This window comes from Lactuca sativa, chromosome 3 (assembly GCF_002870075.4).
Source record: "Lactuca sativa cultivar Salinas chromosome 3, Lsat_Salinas_v11, whole genome shotgun sequence".
Taxonomy (NCBI): Eukaryota; Viridiplantae; Streptophyta; class Magnoliopsida; order Asterales; family Asteraceae; genus Lactuca; species Lactuca sativa.
The window spans coordinates 246074833-246090609 of record NC_056625.2 but is presented as its reverse complement, the minus strand read 5'-3'; positions in this window follow the sequence as shown (position 1 = coordinate 246090609).

Here is a 15777-nt window from a genome sequence, read left to right as displayed (position 1 = left end):
TTTCTGACTTGCAAGCCATCGACTTTCACTGGAAAGGAAGATCCGATCGGAGTCATGGATTGGATCTCATAAATAGAGTTAGCCTTTATGACGTGTGGTTGCAGAGGAAAACTACAGACCACGTTTGCAATGCGTCAGTTTCGAGGAGGCGTTGTACGTTGGTGGAATACCTTAGGTAAGACTCTAAGCCCCAATGAGCCCCTACAACTGACATGGGTAGAATTTCTGGTGCAATTCAAACAAAAGTATTGCTCAGCTCAAAACTTGCTCGAGCTAGAGAACCAATTCCTGAACCTGAAGAAAGGAAGCATGTCAATCGATGAATACACGAACAACTTCACATAAAAGATGGAGTTTGCCTTGCGTCTTGTTCCGGATGAGCTGACGAAAATTGATAAGTACGCAAAGGGACTTCCATGGGAGTACGCGGTACCAGTGCGTCAGGCGCATACTCTGGAGGCAGCTATTTGGGCTGCCAAGTCTGTGGAGGATATGATTAAGGGAAGAACTGCCAGCAAGGTTGAGGTTGGCGAGAAGAGGAAATTTGAAGGGTCTACTAAACCCAACAAAAAGAAGATCAAGTTCGATTCAAAGAAGTTTGGGGGAGGAGGAAATGAATTGAAATGGTACGAGAAGTGCAAGAAGAAACACTCAGGAAAATGTAGCGAGGAAGTAACCTGCTACAAGTGTGGGAAAACGGGGCATTATGCTAATGAGTGCACCATCAACAAGAGGGTGTGCTACGAGTGTCGTGAAGAAGGGCATGTTGCTAAGGATTGCCCAAAGAAGAAAGATGCGAGAAAGCCCAACATTCCATCGAAGCCGAAGGTGAGAGCCTTCCAGACGACACTCGAGGCTGCAAAGGAAGCAGTAGACATCGCTTCAGGTACCTTTCTTGTAAATGGTTTGCCTGCCAATATACTATTTGATTCTAGAGCCAACTAATCCTTTGTGTCGTGTAAATTTGGTGGGAAACTAGCATTACCTGTAGAAAAACTTGATAATGCCCTGATTGTAGAAGTTGCCAGTGGCAAGTTCATACCTGTTAGTAATCGTATTAAGAACGTAGTCATCGACCTAAACAGAAACGAATTCCACGAAGAGCTATTACCCATAGAGTTAAACGGTTTCGACATCATTTTGGGTATGGATTGGCTTAGCGCCAACGATGCCGAGATATTATGCCGAAAGAAGATAGTAAGGGTGAACCCACCCGGAAAAGAATCATTTATGGTGTATGGGGACAAATGCAGAGTAAATTCTGGAATCATCACCCTGATGAAAGCCAGAAAATGTTTTTCCAAGGGATGTGCATCATACTTGGCATTCGTAATCGATGCTATGAAGGAGAAGGAGGTGCATAGTATACCAGTCGTGTGTGATTATCCGGAAGATCTTCCCGGATTACCACCTGATAGAAAAGTGGAGTTTCGGATAGACTTGTTACCAGGTACAACACTGATAGCAAAGGCACCTTACCGATTAGCACCAACGGAGATGAAGAAGCTTATGACGCAACTCCAGGAGCTATTGGACAACGGTTTCATTCGACCTAGTTCATCACCTTGGGGAGCTCTGGTGCTATTCGTGAAGAAGAAGGACGGAATCATGAGGATGTGCATAGACTACCGAGAGCTGAATAAGGCAACGGTGAAGAACAAGTATCCATTGCCAAGGATTGGTGACCTATTCGATCAGCTGCAAGATTCGAGCTACTTCTCAAAGATCGATCTTAGGTCAGGATATCATCAGCCGAAGGTAAGAGAACAGGATATTGAGAAAACTGCATTCAGAACAAGATATGGACACTACAAGTTCTTGGTTATGTCGTTTGGACTAACCAATGCTCCGGCAGCATTCATGGATTTGATGAATAGGGTTTGTAAACCATTCCTCGATAAATCCGTGACAGTGTTCATCGACGACATTCTGATCTACTCGAAAAGCCGAGAGGAGCATGGCAAGCATCTACGAGAAGTGTTCGAGGTGTTAAAGAAGGATAAGCTTTACGCTAAGTTCTCCAAGTGTGATTTTTGGATCCGAGAAGTTCAATTCTTGGGTCATGTGGTTAACCAAGAAAGGATAATGGTTGACCAGCAAAAATCGAAGCGGTAATGAAGTGGGAACGACCAAAGAGTTCGACGGAGATTCGAAGCTTTCTAGGATTAGTCGGATATTACCGACGATTTATTCAAGGCTTTTCTTCGATAGCTGCTCCATTGACAACTTTGACCCACAAAGGAGCTACATATACGTGGAGTGAGAAACACGATGAGGCATTCGAGAAGTTAAAGAAGAAGTTATGTGAAGCACCGATACTTTCTCTACCCGATGGAGTTGAAGACTTCGCGGTATACAGTGACGCATCTGGAGTCGGGTTGGGTTGTGTTCTGACCCAAAGAGAAAAGGTGATAGCATATGCATCTCCACAATTGAAAAGGCATGAAAAAAAAACTACCCCACTCATGATCTGGAGTTGGCAGCGGTAGTTTTCGTTCTAAAGATATGGAGGCATTACCAATCTGTCACACCCTCGGTTGGCGGCGTAAACGTCGAGTTGTGCAACGTAAGGACAATTGGATTGAGGCCAACAAATATATTGAAGAATACACAAAAATATATCACAAACGATACTTTTATTCATTATAATTTATATGGTGTTCACATTGTTTGGTAGACCAAGCACACAACCTAAACATAACTAGAAAATAAACAAACATAAATAAACTCCAATAAGCTTTCCTGACGACATCCTCCTTCGCATGATTATCCTCCACTATCATCTCCCTAAGAATACATGTATTTTGAAAACATCGACATAATGTTGGCGGATTCATAGTTTTTTATAGTTTTCTGCATTACTTGTTTGATTTAATTAAGAATTCTTTTTTTTTTTAGAAAAACCTTTCTTTCCTTGTTAAGATATTTTACCAATCCTAACTTAAAATACTTTCTAGGATGTTTTTACCAATCCTAATCTATTATGATATATTTTAGGATATTCTATCGATCCTAATTTATTACAATATTAACTAATCAAAGGCGTTCCTCTAGATAGTTGGTTCCTTAAGGTTGTCGGTTTGTATTAGCATGAGCCACCATAATCGATGTTGTAGACTAATAATTTTCCCTGAATAGCAATTCCTCGCATATCTAATAACACTTGTATATAAAGAAAGTTATCATACCAGGATTGTAGCTAGCAATCTCAGGTTAAATGTGTCAGCCCCATATTGATCAATACATATCTTTTTGGCTCTCACAAGATTAACGATTACAAGTTCGGGGTAGCCGAATTTAATCAAGGCTAATGATGAATAATAATAGCTCACTAACACATTCACCTTAGGTGTTTTATCTTTTCTTTAACTTTTATGTAGAAATTCTTTAATTATCACTATATAATCTTTTTACTTTATATTTGATAACTAAAATCTATATACTTCATAATTATCTTTGTGTGTGTGTGTGTATATATATATATATATATATATATATATATATATATATATATATATATATATATATATATATATATATACCGTAATTGTGATTGATTTGAAAATAGGATATTCAAGCAAAGTAACAACTAGGTACAATGCATATCCAAATAGTTGACCAGCCTTACTTCTAGGTACTATGTTACCATAGGAAATAGGCCAGTATAACCTCTAGGTGAAATACATTCCTAGAATATTGGACGTTATAACTTTTAGGCATAATATCATAGGTTACAAATAGGCAGAGTATCTATGGGTACATTATCCTAAAGTTTTCATCTTTTGTATAACTATTGAAATGTGTATGTATATATATATATATATATATATGTGTGTGTGTGTGTGTATATATATATATATATATATATTGATAAAGTAGTTTAATAAGTATGTATTCCCCCATTAAAACCTTTAAAATAGTAAAATGAGGTCATAAACTCACCCTTGACGCATGAGACCGCTGATGTAAGGTTGAATCGGGATCAGGACTCCGTGGACCGCCTAGGGTAGGAACAACTTCAAGGTAGAGAGAGTGAGAGTGAGAGAGAGAGAGAGAGAGAGAGAGAGACTTAGAGAAAGCTGTACAGAAGGGGTTTACACTACCTTCTATTTGCAGGCAGGGATTGATGGTGTGTGCGACACAAAAATATGTACACGTTACACGTGATCATCGTGGCTCCATCTAGAGACTGCCGTGTGTCACCTCCTTAATTAGCCATGTCACTCACAATCTACTTGAATCCTGTGTCAGGTACGCAATGAGAATAGGTTATATATCAAGGAGTACTATGAATCTCCTTTTCGTTCTGTTAGTAAAAACTCAATCAATCTCTACGTACCGCTTTGACGTCGTAAATATTATTTACACGATTGATTTTTACTTTTTATTAATTCGATAACTCCTCCATTCAGAGTTGGATTTTTATGCATTTTATATCCTTGGAACCACATCAATGAGTAATTTCTAAATACATTAACCTTTTTAAAAGACGGCACAACTTTTTGGACGCTTATTTTTTAGCCTAGCAATCGATTTAATCATAAATGTAATGACATATTTGATTTTATTATCTCGTAAATAAAACATTAAAATACTAAGCTATTACATTTATTTTCTTACTCTTTACTAACAATGATTGGTAATGAAACTTTCGCGGTTATTAAACAATGTGGTTGCATAAGAGTAGATAGAGTAGTATTTGTCCCTTAACAACCATTTTGAGTAGATAGATGAAGAGATTTTAGCCATTGCATTGAAAAATGCAAAGAATTATAAAGTAGGATGTTATTTCAGGTTATAAGGTTAAAGAAGAGAATAAACTTAGACATGATTCATTAAGTGAGAAAATGACCAAGAGAGTAAGAAAAGATTTCGAAGACGAAATCTCTTTAAGGAGTATGGATTGTAAGAACCTAAAATTTATAGAGAGTTGACTTTTAGTCAAATATTGACCAAAAAGGAAAAATGTAATTTATGAGAATTTTATAACTTTATGAAGTTGTGACTTCGTTAAAATGTTCAAGATAAGTTTAAGTCAATTAGATGAGGATAGATGAGTAAGTTCAAGAGAAGAAATGCATGAGAATATGCATTTTGGCTAAAAGGGTAAAATGGGAAATTTTATGCTTTTTGGGCCAACTTTTTGACTTAACAGATCAGGAACCAGATTAATTCATTGAGAAGTGACTTAATGGAGTTGTAGAACTCATCCCCACATTCCTTTGGATATGAGATTTGTGGAAAATGATGAAGAAGATATGCATCTCTTAACACACATTAGAAAATGGGATAAATTTGGTATTATAAGCTTTTTGCATGGCTTAGTGGATTAATTTTCATATAAATTAAGCCAAAAGAAATTAAATAGAACTATATAGCTTGTCAGATAACTTCACGTGGATATAACGATCACTGGAAATAGGTTTTAAACGAAGAAGTTATGATTTTTTAAAGGTTGGAACAAAATGTCCCAAAGTTGAAATCTGTGAAATGTTGTCACCATGGTGTTGTAGTGCTGCTAGAACAAAATTTTAAACCTTTTAAAACCTCATTGCTAACCAAAAACACCCCATAGTCAGGTAGGGCATATGGGAGGAGATTTTAAGGCTGAGAAAGAGATTGGATGAGCTAGAGATGGAGCCTAACAAGGATTTAATATCCTTACACTCCTAAGGTAATGATTCCCTATTTTCTTAAGCTTTGAGCTTTAATGGTGAATGTGTTATATTACTATGATTGGTTGAATTAATCAACATATAGCTTGTCTAAGATGTTATTGTGTAACACCATGATTTCCAAAAACAAAATTTTCATTTAAATAATCAATTTAATATTAAAAACACTTGTTTAAAATCTTATTCACATTCGAATTACAAAACATAGTTTCATTTTCATTATAAAAGAAGACCAGGATCCTCCAAAACACAACTCTTTCTTCGGTGTGTACAATCGAACCGTTGCCATCCCGCGTTACTGTAAGAACCTGAAACAACATAACATAAACAACGTAAGCACGAAGCTTAGTGAGTTCCCTAATATACCTTACGCACATACGCCTTTCCAGGCCCTGACCTTCCGGTCAACTGTACAATGCCTTCCGGCCCATGAGATACTCGCCTTCCGGCCCATAAGATATTTGCCTTCCGGCCCATACACATATATAACACATAATACAAATACTCTAACACATAAAGCACATATATCATATATCAACCTGCCTTCCGGCCCGTAACATATTCTAACACATAAAGCACATACACCATATATCATACCTGACCTTTCTGTCACATAATACCTAGCCTTCCGGCCCATATATAAGCATGTATATCACGCGTAGCAGCTAAATTTCCATTTATAGCATATAAACATAACACATAACATACTTGACCTTCCGGTCACACAATCAAACCCTTCCGGGTGAAGTATAGTGAGAAGACTCACCTCGCGGACACTGGAAGATAGCAACTCCTAAAGTCCCTTGCACTTGATCCTCCGAGCTACAAGCTCCCTGTAACATCATATATCCCTTATTAATACTTCTATCTTCCACGTTAACTGACCCTAAGAAATCACACCAGTCCACTCTGGTCAACAGTCCATTGTCAGCTCGACTGGACTCGGCGAGTTCCCTGGCGACTCGGCGAGTCTGGTTGTCCTTCAATCCTCTAAGATTCCCCTTCTACTCGTCGAGTATCCTCTTTGACTCGACGAGTCACTCCTGGAAGAATCGCGGGGCCACCCCGACTCCACTCGCCGAGTCTGAAGAACAACTCGGCGAGTCCCAGTGAATCTTCAAGCTACTCGCCGAGTCTGATCATCCGACTCGGCGAGTCCACGCCATGCAGTCGATCAAACTGCTTCCTGAGATACGTATTTTCCCGAATATACAAACATAGGACCTTCTGGACCTCTAAGGGGTACTAATACAGGGTTATAAACGTTGGATAACAACACAACAATCCATCTAATCCCAAATGGGTTTCATAAACCCTAAATTCGTGTACACATCAAAATAACAGGAATGGTCCGAAACATAACCTGAAAACGTACTCTCTGTGTCCCCAAACCTCAGAACTCGACCCCCTTGCTCTTCCTTTGGCCAAAATCCTTCCTCTTCTTGCACCACAATTCCTTCAAAGTCAATAATGGCCTTCAAGTTTGCTCTAGATGCCACAGTCGTTTAGGGTTCTCCACAATCGGCCAAAAGACATGAAATGACGACATAACAACCCTTATATACGACCCAATACGAAACGGCTAGGGTTTCCGCTGAACAGCGTCGACTCGCCGAGTCCATACCTGGACTCGTCGAGTCCAGTCGCGAACCCGCGACCAAATCTGCGACCCTACTCGGCGAGTCTGGCTCCAACTCGCCGAGTCTCCCCTTTTAAAACACCCCAAAATGCAATTTAACAATACTTGAGATTTTGGGCTGTTACAATTCTCCCCCACTAGAATTAGACTTCGCCCTCGAAGTCTCACTCTGAAAATAGTTCTGGATGCTGCTCCCGCATCACACGTTTCGGCTTCCCTAAACACTTCCGATATCTTCCGAGGTCGCTACTGAACCAATACCAGAGGTACCTCCTTGTTCCTCAGAACCTTGATCCTCCGATCTCCGACGGCCACTGGCCTCTCGACGTAACACAGGCTCGCATCCACCTAATCGTTCTCTAGTAGAACCACTGCTGACTCATCCGCTATACACCTCTTCAACTGCGACACATACCAGTGTCATGGATCCGTCCCAATTCCGTTGACAGCTCCAAACGATAGGCCACCCTTCCTACCTTCGCACCATCACGAAAAGACCCAACATACCGGGGCCCCCCATTTACCCCTCTTCCTAAATCGAAGCACCCCGTCAGAAATACGAAGTCGCTGACCTGAATCACATACTCGTAACGGCGTCTGCCTGCATAACTTTCCTGTTAACTCTAGACGATCACTAACTCTCTTTAACCTGCTGAGTCTGCTTTGCCAACTAAAGTACGAACTCTGAACTGCTCATCACTCTCTGTAATCGGAAATTACCCAAGATGCACTCTGCTCCAAATCTCAACGATCACTCAACCCATAAGGGTTAGGAAACCCTGAACCACCGGATCCCCGATCCAAAGCCCACTTTGCCCATTCCGGACCGACTGAGAGATCCGTTCTCCCTCTCCGATCAACTCTCACAAGTTCCCTCTTGCCATCACATACACATACTGAACTAGTCCCAACACCCGCAGGTGGAAAGACCCGATACACTGATGATATCCTCGAACATCTCCCAAGATGAACCACTACACCCACCCTACACTCTGATCAGATTCACACTGAGAATTTAAAATTTTCTCTCTCCATGCATCCCTTCTGAGCCTCAACAGACATCCCAACCGGATGGGTTCCTACTCCACTGCCGCGAACACGATGCTCAAAACCATACTCGAAATACTCTAACCATAACTTTGCTCTGCAGCTTTCACTTTCGTGAACTTGCACCCCCTTCGGAGTTACATACCCTCCTCTTTTCCTTTTCCACGGAACTCTCTTGAACATAATGCCACTCCAACCGGTGCCACGGTGCTCGCCCCAAGCGACACCACCCTTTTTGCGTAACTGATATTCACATACTCTGGTTCTCATTGCAGGGGCTCTCAATCCCATGCATTCTCTCCACTCATCAAAATCACTGCCTCCGCTAAACAAGATCAATAACCCGGGGCCAGACCTTCCAATGCAATCACACTGCAACATACGCGATCCGCAAATCTCGAGCTAATCCAGCAATACCAACAGAGTCTCCAGTATGACTGGACCGACTCTCATAACACATACTAGCCACTCGAGGCTATATCTCTGTGGGTCCGTACACCCAAACTCTGCGAACCCTCAGGTTCTAACTCTGGGAACCTTCCGGTTCCAGCTCTAGAAACATGCACAGCATAATCCCGTGGGATTAATGCAGTACAACCCATCACGTACCTCAAACGTACCAATACTCTGATCGCAAAATTCCGATTACTTACTCAAGCTTGATCCCGACCTCCTCTCAGGCCTCCACAATCAAATGCCCTAGGTCTGTATCTCGCCCCGCATACTCAACACTCGCTCTCGTCGGCCTATACTTTGCGCTGACAAACACTGTTGAATCCCAACAGCTAAGCACCCTTACATACTCATCGATCTCCCGGAGAATTTTACAATTCTCCCCCACTAAAGCACTGACTAACTGCCACCGATCGTCATTAACGACCTTTCAAAACCATCCTGCACAAAGAGAACATTTACCCACTGACTGCTTCCCACAAGCGTAAGCAACCCTCAGCAAAACACATCTCCTCCTTGATCAATCCGCTCAAAAGAATCCGATCTTTCAATTATCCACTCCACAACTGCAGATGCTACCCGTCATTCAACCCAGTGCCGCATCTCCACTATCAACCCTCACGAACGATGACCAACAGAATTCCCAAGCAATAACCCATAACCAAACCCACAACCTGCCAAAGGTTGAATATCGCATCGAAAACCGCACAAGGCTACCGGTACCAAAACACCAAACTATAATCATACTAAACCATCAGGGAGCAACGAATGCCAAGCGAAAACCTGAAGCACCAATCCATAACCATGCCAAACCCGCGAAACAACGAATACCGCATCGAAATCCACACCAGACACCACCACAAACAATACGCCACAATCAACGCAAGCTACTCAAGACATCAAGAGAGCATCATACCCGCAGCTGCCTCCGGCACTGCTCCGTCTCCCTCTGCCGCAATCCGATAAGCACGACCCTGAGCCCTTGGGCTCCGCTCCATCCTGTCCTCCTCCTGAACTCCTCAAGGTGGCCGATGCTAGAGCCTGCACCGGTCCTGCAGGAAACTGTGGACGGTTGACCCTCAAATGTCCAACCTGCCGACACTGATAACAAAACCTGAAATCCCGAATTGGCACTGACTGCCGACAATCCCGTGCACCATGCCCCTCCTTTCCGCACTTGCGGCATGCACCACTGGGCCAACAAGCTCCGGTGCCATCTCTCTCACACTTCCCACAAGTGTGACCGCTCCGATCCCCCATTCTAACGTCTACGGTCATGGACCGTTTCGGCGCCGACTGCGACTGCATCGGGGCCTGCCTCATCTCACGCAACTGCAACTCAACCTCTAACTCACGCCACATGGCGGCCTCCTGCGATACCAACACGGTCTCGCGCCTCTGCGCAGACACGAACTGTCTGATACCCCCCCCCTTGAGCATACTCGGATATCGGGACATCTGAGCCTGCTCCGAAGTGAACTCAGGGCAAAACATCGCCCTCTCAATAAACATCCCAGTGCTCTCAGTCACCGACTCCAAATCCTGCTTCAGCTTAAGGAACTTCCGAGCCAATTTCTCCTTTTCATCCCGCGGAACATAGCGAGTACTGAACATCCCTCTGAATAGATCCCATGAAACCGCAGCCCTCTGCGCATCGGAAAATGACCTCGTGGTCAATCTCCACCAATCCTTCGCTCCGAGCCTCAATAGGTTCAGAGCACACCCCACCCTCTGATCAGCAGGGCATAAACTCGTGGAGAAACACCCCTCCATGTCTGATAACCATCTCATAGCAACAATCGAGTCCTGAACTCCATCGAATGTGGGAGGCTTCGCATAATAGAAGTCCCGATACTGAAAACCCCGACTAGCCCCTTTCTTTGCCGTTGCTACAGCCGCTGTAACCGCCGCGGCAGCCGTCTCTGCGAAAGCCGCATATCGCTCATCAACTACTTCAATCATAGTGGTCCTGATCGACCCAAACAATTCTGGCGACTCAGCCCGCAACAATGCATCAACCTCATCACGCAGGATCTCGCGAATCCTCCCATCCCGCTCGCTCGTGCTCGTCCGATCGATAACCGGATAACAAGATAGCCACAAGCATCATCCACTACGAACCATGGTACTCATCCCATGACATCCCTCCTCAACATGCTTCGGTGTATGATACCTGAACCATAGCACCACTCCTCAATCTGCTCCAATGTATAGCACTCGAACCACAACATCTATCTCAATCTGTTCCGATGTATGGTGCCCTGACCATAACATCACTCTGTATCCGCCCCGATGTATGGTATTCGAACCATAACATCACTCCTCAATCTGTTCCTTAGGACCTTCAGAATGCCCCCTGTATCAAGTATGGGTCCTCTGCTTTCAGTAGTACGGGCCCATACTACCTGCCACATCTACCCATACTTTCCACACGGACCATCCCAGAGTTCCTAAGTAGCTGATAAACCTGCTCTTTCACCCATCTCATCACGCGTGCTCGCTTTCCAGCGAAATCCTCTACTCTACCAGCGCACTCATCTGGCTAGGTTTACTCCCTAGTCCCTTCTGCTGTCCTCCCACTTCTTTGCTATCAGCTGCTGAAGAATTCCTAATGATGCCAGCCCTCTACCTCCTGAGTATCGTCATACTCACTTAGTAGCTGACTCCCATCATCGATAACTCCACAAAGCACAAAGCAAGCAGCATTTGAGCATTGAAGCATACATAGGACTCCCCATCTGTGGTAGCTCCACCTTCTCGGCTCATCCTCGGAAGTACCTCTGTACCCCGTAGCTTTACCCCTTGTGCGTTCTAACTAGATACTCTCACTCATCACATACACACAAAAGCATAACGCATATATAACAGCAAACCCTAGACTAAGGCATCACAAATCAGGCCACTCTAGTCCTAAGATGTGAAATACCTAGCCTGTCTCTAGCATGCAATAATGTCTCATAAAGTGCATAATAGATATTTCATAATACAAAAGTAAGGGTATTTTGGGAAATCACCGTGTGGCTCTGGCTGATTGTACACACTGCTCTTTCTTGCTTTCTCTTTGAACTCTTATTCACTTTTAGAAAACCATTTATTTGGAAAATTTTTTCTTACTTCCTCAGTTTGAGTCCAGATTTACCCGTAGGCGCGTCCGAATCCCTCAAACCAAGGCTCTGATACCAATTTGTAACACCATGATTTCCAAAAACAAAATTTTCATTTAAATAATCAATTTAATATTAAAAACACTTGTTTAAAATCTTATTCACAATCGAATTACAAAACATAGTTTCATTTTCATTATAATAGAAGACCAGGATCCTCCAAAACACAACTCTTTCTTCGGTGTGTACAATCGAACCGTTGCCATCCCGCGTTACTGTAAGAACCTGAAACAACATAACATAAACAACGTAAGCACGAAGCTTAGTGAGTTCCCCAATATACCTTACGCACATACGCCTTTCCAGGCCCTGACCTTCCGGTCAACTGTACAATGCCTTCCGGCCCATGAGATACTCGCCTTCCGGCCCATAAGATATTTGCCTTCCGGCCCATACACATATATAACACATAATACAAATACTCTAACACATAAAGCACATATATCATATATCAACCTGCCTTCCGGCCCGTAACATATTCTAACACATAAAGCACATACACCATATATCATACCTGACCTTTCTGTCACATAATACCTTGCCTTCCGGCCCATATATAAGCATGTATATCACGCGTAGCAGCTAACTTTCCATTTATAGCATATAAACATAACACATAACATACTTGACCTTCCGGTCACACAATCAAACCCTTCCGGGTGAAGTATAGTGAGAAGACTCACCTCGCGGACACTGGAAGATAGCAACTCCTAAAGTCCCTTGCACTTGATCCTCCGAGCTACAAGCTCCCTGTAGCATCATATATCCCTTATTAATACTTCTATCTTCCACGTTAACTGACCCTAAGAAATCACACCAGTCCACTCTGGTCAACAGTCCATTGTCAGCTCGACTGGACTCGGCGAGTTCCCTGGCGACTCGGCGAGTCTGGTCGTCCTTCAATCCTCTAAGATTCCCCTTCTACTCGTCGAGTATCCTCTTTGACTCGACGAGTCACTCCTGGAAGAATCGCGGGGCCACCCCGACTCCACTCGCCGAGTCTGAAGAACAACTCGGCGAGTCCCAGTGAATCTTCAAGCTACTCGCCGAGTCTGATCATCCGACTCGGCGAGTCCACGCCATGTAGTCGATCAAACTGCTTCCTGAGATACGTATTTTCCCGAATATACAAACATAGGACCTTCTGGACCTCTAAGGGGTACTAATACAGGGTTATAAACGTTGGATAACAACACAACAATCCATCTAATCCCAAATGGGTTTCATAAACCCTAAATTCGTGTACACATCAAAATAACAGGAATGGTCCGAAACATAACCTGAAAACGTACTCTCTGTGTCCCCAAACCTCAGAACTCGACCCCCTTGCTCTTCCTTTGGCCAAAATCCTTCCTCTTCTTGCACCACAATTCCTTCAAAGTCAATAATGGCCTTCAAGTTTGCTCTAGATGCCACAGTCGTTTAGGGTTCTCCACAATCGGCCAAAAGACGTGAAATGACGACATAACAACCCTTATATACGACCCAATACGAAACGGCTAGGGTTTCCGCTGAACAGCGTCGACTCGCCGAGTCCATACCTGGACTCGTCGAGTCCAGTCGCGAACCCGCGACCAAATCTGCGACCCTACTCGGCGAGTCTGGCTCCAACTCGCCGAGTCTCCCCTTTTAAAACACCCCAAAATGCAATTTAACAATACTTGAGATTTTGGGCTGTTACATATTGAGAGTGTTTACAAGCTTTAAAAAAGCTTTGTAAGTGATTTCCATGGTGAAATCCATATATGTGAAGTTAGGGTTTGAAATCCTAACTAATAAGTGGTGAACTGATGCATTAGGTTAGATTATAATGAATCAGGTAGTATGGGATGCTTAATTTGTTGGTTGGAGTAGGATTAAGTGGTAAAAATTAAGAAGTTGTCATATTGACCCATTAAGTTGTCATCTTGACATAAAGAGTCATTAAGATCTTAACATGCTAAGACAAGTTTTAAGAAACTTGATTATGTGTATGAATATGCCTACGAGAAAAGAATATGGATTCAGATGCATCAATTGAATAATGGAGCCAAGGGTGGTTAGCTTTCACTAACTAACAAGGCGAGTTATCACTCACGCACTCTCTCTAAATTATGTTTGTATGTATGTATGTAAGTATGTATGTATGTATATATATATATGTGTGTGTGTGTGTGTATGTGTGTGTATTTTGTATCTTGAGGCACTAAGTGAATACCATCAAGTTACTAGATGAAGATAGATTAAGAATATATGTTGTAAATCATTAAATAGAGCATGTATGTATATTTAGAGTATGTATGAGGTATACGTTTAGAAACATGTATCAGAGCATGTAAGTATACCTAGAGAATGTGTTGCTAGAAGATAATGGTATTCATTAAATACCTAAGAGAAGATAGACTATGATTATATATGGTATAATCATATAAAAGAGTATATATGTATGTGTAGATGTAAATGGTATTGTGTAGAATACTTAAGAGATATGAGAAGAAGAACTAGACCAGTACTTAACTCATTAAGTACTAGATGAGTAGTAAAAGATCTCTTGATGAGATAAAGGGATAGATTCTCCATGGGACAAGTGTTGTGTGATGAGTCACATATAAGAGTTAGAGAGGTGTATATATATGATTCCTTTGGAAATAGAGAGTATGATTCCTACAGGAATAAAGAGTATGATTCCTCCAGGAATGAGATTATGATCCCTTTGGAAATGTAGATAGATTATTCTTGTAGGAATAAAGATTGTGTATGGTTAGAGAAGAAAGAGAAAAGGTTCCACGAATGGAACAAAGCAAGAGAGTTCTTTTAAGAAATTAGATTTAATCCATGAGGGATTAAGAGTAAGGTGTATGTGAAGGATTCCAGAGAAGAAGAATGATTAAGGATCCACGAGTGGTCATAAGAAAGTGGAGTAAGTCCAGATTAGTGTACCCGCTAATGTTAGTAGGATGTAGTTTCCCTTATAAGTGAATAAGGATAAAGTATGAGATGAGACTATTGGGTCTACATGAGAATAGAAGGCCAAGGCATTATCGTTGAGAATAAAGAGATGAAGAGTAAGTAGAGTACGAGGCAGGAATGCTAGGAGTAAGAGATGTGTGAAGAGTAGAGTAAGAACACGAGAAGATCAAGCATAGAGTATGAGAAGAACATACAGATTATAAGATGAGATAAGAGTAAGGGACAAGAAAAGAGAAGTAGAAAGAAAAGTATGAGAGAGATACAGAAAGAGAAGATAGAGTATGTATAGAGTATGAGATGAGCCTGAGAAGAAGCTAAGAAAGAGTATGATATGAGAAGGAGAAGAATAGAGAAGAGAAGTAGAGTATAGAGAGAATAGAGAAAGATGAGATGAGAAAGATTGAGAATAGCGAGAGTATGAGAAAAGAGGACAGAAGGTAGAGTATATAAAGATGAGAAAAAGATATAAAAAATAGATGAATGAGAAGAATAGCAGTGTATGTTATACGAAGAAGATGTTATATGATAGATTATGAGAAAGAAGTAAAAAAGAAAGATACAGTATGTAAAGATGGAAAGATGTGACATCCCCATTTTCACGGCCAGAAAAGACCGATTTTGTTTATGCTTTATAAAAATCAGAGTACCTCTTTTAATAAAAATGTTGCGGAATTTGTTCCTAGTAAAACATGATAAATACGTTATCAAAGAATTTCCAAAGAAAAGTATTTTTAATTCGTTTTAAAACATTTGGGATGTCATCGTTAATACAGAAACATAAGCATAAACATAACTTACATTTATTTACACTAGTGATCTACATCTCAGTGTAATGTGACTTCATCTCAAC